The sequence below is a fragment of the Monodelphis domestica genome, chromosome 2, assembly GCF_027887165.1.
Source record: "Monodelphis domestica isolate mMonDom1 chromosome 2, mMonDom1.pri, whole genome shotgun sequence".
Taxonomy (NCBI): Eukaryota; Metazoa; Chordata; class Mammalia; order Didelphimorphia; family Didelphidae; genus Monodelphis; species Monodelphis domestica.
Genome location: NC_077228.1, coordinates 457,367,169 through 457,372,637, shown reverse-complemented (window position 1 = coordinate 457,372,637; position 5,469 = coordinate 457,367,169).

The following is a 5,469-nucleotide window of genomic DNA, read 5'->3' as shown; positions in this document are numbered from 1 at the left end:
TAATTCATGTTTTTTTCCCTCCTCTTCTCCCATCCCCTCCCATTGGCAATGAGCAATTTCACTGGGTTTCTCATGTGTCATTGATCAAGAGCTATATAATTATTTTTTAAATTTGGTCAATTTCAAACATTATTCCTTGGTTACAAAAATAATTTTCTATTCCCCCCATCCCTCCCAAAACTGGGTATTACATGTGTCCTTGATCAGAACTCATTGCCATGTTGTTGGTGTTTGCAAAAGACCTATTTCCATATTATTAATATTTGCATTAGGTTGATCAAACATAAACAATTTTTAACAGGGAAAATTATCCAGGGTAATTCAAAGTCTTCTGGAATAAAACAATTTTGACATGTAGGAGCAGCACTAGGAATATCAGGTGTATCAGATGAATGATGATAGTTAAAGCATTATCACCAATCTGCATAACAGGTCTGGACCATCTGAATTAAAGAAATTGATAATGTCATAGGTCTCTAGCATATGCAATGTGTCCCAGCTGCTTCATTCATACTGGCACTTACCCTATTCTGCCACTGATTTTGTGTTTTCAGGCCTTTAAACCAAGATCTTTCCTGCCAAAGACCCCACCAGGAGAATAATATCAAATTCTGACTCTTAGAGATCTCTATGAAGACCTACCATTTTCTTCCATGGAAGCTGGATGAAGAATTCCCTTGGCATTTATCTAGAGACTTAAAACTACCAGCATATGTCAAAGGGCCCCCTTTCCTCTAAGTAAACTCTGATTACCCTGATTCTACAAAGCTAATGTTACTTCTACTACCACCATTAAAAAGCAAAGATCTTTCCAATAATTCAACTTCTTTGATACACTCTTTTATTTGAAGGAGCTGTCCAAACCTCCTGAGAAAGCAAACCTACCAATTAAGGATAGCCATTTCTCTGGGTTGCAGGGATCCTTTTGAAGGAATAAAAACATCAAAGATTGAGCAATCCCACATGGTAGATAGAATAAGGAAGGACTGATGAGGGTCAACTGGTACTATATCCAAACAAAATCAATCCTGGTCAAGCTAGTCCTCCTCAAGGGAAGATACTAGAAATCTTAAGGGTGGACAATTCTCTCTCTTAGAATAGAACTTGTTTGGGACTAAAAACACCGAGGAAAAGCAACTGCTTGACTACAGGGGTTGAGGGGACATGTCTGAAGAGAGACTCTAAATGAACACTCTAATGCAAATATCAACAACATGGAAATGGGTTCGAATCAAGAACACATGTAAAACCCAGTGGAATCGTGCGTCAGCTATTGGGGGGGGGGGGGAGAGGAAAAGAAAATGATCTTTGTCTCCAATGAATAATGTTTTGAAATGACCAAATAAAATATTGTTTAAAAAAAAGAATAGAACTTGTTGATCAACCATAACCTCTGATAGATGGGACACCCAACCCCAATAATCATGGGTGCCAAGATGAAGCTATTGTTTTAAAATATTCATTCCACTATTTCATTGTACCAGTTGCCTGGGAAAGATATCAAAGATGGAAACCCAGCAAATAAATGGCAATGGACCTTACCTCAGATCTTCTCCACACAAAATTGAGACCTCTGATCATAGGGGAACCAAGGAATGTAGAGAAAAGAAAAATGTGTTCTCTAAAAGTCTTTTTAAATTTATTTTTAATTTTTTCTTTAGAAGTCTTGATAGTGGCTTCAACAGTGTTAATCTTAACCAGCACTGATATCTTGTGTTTTGAAGAGGTGCTGACTATAGTGAAGGTGAACTTCTTGGCCTTAAAAGATAAGGGCAAATCAATTTGCCAATCAGAAGAGGGTTGAGAACCATATTAAATTGATCTGCCAAAGGTAGGTCACATGCTCTGATTAGCATGAAGGACATCATTGGGCAGAAGTGGATGTATCATCCTTGGTTAAAGAGGATTATATATTCCTGTACCTACCACAACATAGTATTAGGAAATCCAGTCTTCAGTCTACTACTCTTGGAAGGGCATAAACCTATTCACTTCAACAAGAGAGTATCAGGCCTCTGATGGGTATGATATACCTCAAAAACAACTGTATGCTGCTGAAACCATTGACAAAATTCATTTACTGATTCTGATCCCAAAGTAGAGTTTTAATTGCCTACTTCTATTTTCTCTAGACTACAGACCATTCAGTCAAACATATACCCTCTCTTTTTTTTTAACCTACACCTTGAGTCTGAGAATCAATACTGTGTATTGTTTCCAAGGCAGAAGAGTGTTAACAGCTGAGCAATAGCCGCTAAGTGACTTGCACAGGATCATACAGCTAGGAAGTATTGTAGGTCAAATTTGAACCCGGGACCTCCTGTTGCTAGGCCCAATTTTCAAACCACTGACTCACCTCACTGCCCCCCTCCCTTAGCCTATCTTCTAGGAATCAGTATAAATAAAAATTTTATTTTTTTCATCCCTTAAAGCTTTCTCTTGGGTTTCCCTGTACAGCTTGAAACTCAGACCAATGAGAGAATTTGCCAAGACTCCTATCCTTTAGTGTATCCTCAGTTACTAGGTTAATAACTATTGAAATCTAGTAGCATATGGCTTTCTTATAATGACAGAACATAGCTAAATCAAGAAAAATAACATTCTTCAGGAGCTGAGTCATAGAGAAGGGTCCATTGACTAGCAAAGTAGGTAAAGCATTAACACTAAGACTGGAGATCTTAGGCTCAGGAAACATCACAGCCTGTTCATGAAAGGCACTAACATCTGATGGTCCTGAATAAGCATGAGTTTGGAGGTATGATCTCTACTCAACAACGTCCTGTTATCACCATAATCAATGCAAGGACAAACCATGATTCCAGAGTATTGATGCTGAAGCATGCTACCCACTTCTTGACAGAGAAGTAACGGACATACGATGAATAAGACACTGATTTTTAGACACGAACAATCTGGGAATTTGTTTTGCTTGATTATGTATATTTGCTGCAAGGATTTTGTTCTCCTTTTTCTAAATGGGTGAAGGAAGGATGTGGGAAAGTATGAGATGAATTGGGATAATGTAGCAAAAAGAGAGAGAGAGAGAATCTTTGAGATTTCTTTTTAAAATTTTTAGAGATCAGATGGGCAATAAAGAAACACTAATTAGAAAGTCAGCTTTGAAAGCTTGAATTTATTACATACTTAAAAAGAAAAAGAAGCTATATACAAGAGAGATCTGCTGGAATTTAGCTTTCTGGTTCTTCCTCATGGGTTTTATGAGTAATATATAGCAATGTTGATTCATTTCATATACTACAATTTTTCTGAATTTATTATTTCAATTGGTTTTTTGTTGATGTTAGAGTTTTCTAAGTAAATCATCATATCATCTCCAAAAAGCAATTATTCCCACTTTGCTTTTGCTTTTATTGGTATAGCCTGCATTTCAAGTACCATATTAGTTATAATGGATAGCTTAGATTTTTGTTGATGAGTCATTTCAGTTGTGTCCAATTCTTCGTGACCCCATTTGGGGTTTCCTTGGCAAAGATACTGGAGTTGGTTTGCCATTTCCTTCTCCAGCTCATTTACAGATGAGGAAAACAGAGTTCAGTAACTTGCCCAAAGTCATGCAGCTAGTAAGTGTCTGAGGTCAGATCTGGGAAGATGAGTATTCCTGACTTTAAGTCTAGTGCTCCATCTACCATGCCACCTAGAAGCACCCCCCCCATCTTTGCTTTACCCCAATTTTATTGGAAAGATCTCTAATTTTTCTCCCTTACAAACAATGCTTGCTCTTGGATTTGGATAGCTGTAATTTACAGGGATAGTTAGATGACATAGTGGCTAGAGTACCAGGCCTGGAATCAGTTGGACCTAAATTCAATCTGGCCTCAGAGACTTATTAGCTGTGTGACCTTGGGCAAGTCATTTACCCTTTGCTACAGTTTCTTCAACAGTAAAATAGGAATAAGAATAGCATCTACCTCCCAGGGTTGTTGTGAGGACCAAATGAGATAATAGTTATAAAGTGCTTTGCACAGTACCTGGTAGAAAATAAGCACTAAATAAATGTTTGTTATTATTTTTATATTATATATACTATATAATTAAGAAAGGATTAAGTTGTATTTATGCTTTATAGATTTTTAAAAAACAGAAACAGCTGCTAGATTTAGTCAAATTCTTGATTTCAAAGAGTTTATAATCCATAAGGTATAGGGGAGAGATACACCATTTACAAGATAAATATAGTATAGAATATAATAGATATTATAGAAATTTAGAAATAATATAGAATATAATAGCAATATTATAGAAATATAGAATATACTAGAGATGATCCAGAGAAAATACTTGCAGCATAGAACACATTCAGCTGGGAAGATTAAAAAACAAAGAGCACCTGAGCTGGGCTGAGCCTTGAATGAAAAGATCTGAAAATGGAGAGGTGAATAAATAGTACATTCTAGCTAACAAGAAGTAACATTGATATTCTAGGCATGAGAACCTGTAGGAAATGCATCTAGAAACAAGATGACACATTGAAGTACTGCAACAGTAATCCAGGGACTGGACCATAGAAGACAGCAAGCAAGTAGTAAAAAGTAAAAAAAAAAAAGTAGCAAAGCTTTTGCTACTCTCAAGAGGCTCAGCGTTCATCTCTTTGTAAAGGATTTCCTGTTGGGTCCTTTCCTGGTACTAAAAAGTGTTTCACATGTGACACTCAACCCCCAGCTCTTTCCATCTCTGCCTACCTCTGTCTCCTCTTCTTCCTGTCTTTGCCTCTAGCTCTCTGTTTCTCTTTCTGTGTCTTTCAGTTTACTTACCCTCTACTTACCCAATGGTTGGTTTGGAATGAGGGAGGATTCCAAGAGGGAAGGCTGGCTATCGACATAACCATGTGGCTACAGTTGAAACTTTCTCAGGGTCTTAAGAGGTAAATCTGATATGTGCAGGGTATAGGGAGGGGCAGAAAAAGGAGGGGATGTATTCCTACAACTTGCCACAATAGTTCCTGAGCTACCATCTGTGTGCTTGCTTGTTAATCAGACATTAACACCCAAACATAAAGCATTTACTAAATGTGAAGACCAAAGCAAGATTAGTAATATTTATTTGACAGAAGGCAAAAGCAGGAATAAAAAGCATGTAACATTCTCCCCATAAACTTGGGCCACTCTTTCCCATAAATGCACACAGAGTCCATAAGGGAGACGGGGCAGAAACCTGGAAAGGTGACACGAGTAAGGAAATTCAAAGGAGCTCCTGAGGAGCTCACAACTCTGGACAGCAGGCCTTGATGCCTTTGGTCTCTTAGAGAACAGTCTGCAGCACACATCATATGCTGGACAAAATCACTTCTCTGCTATGTGTTCCTATTCTGGTCCTCGTGACTTCTGCTGGGCAATACCATTCTGCCTCTCTCGAGCCACAGGAGCAGGATCAAGAATGTAAGCACTTCTTGCATGTGCACCTCCTCCTCCCACCCCCAGTCAAGGTGTTGAGGAAGTAATATGCTCTTTT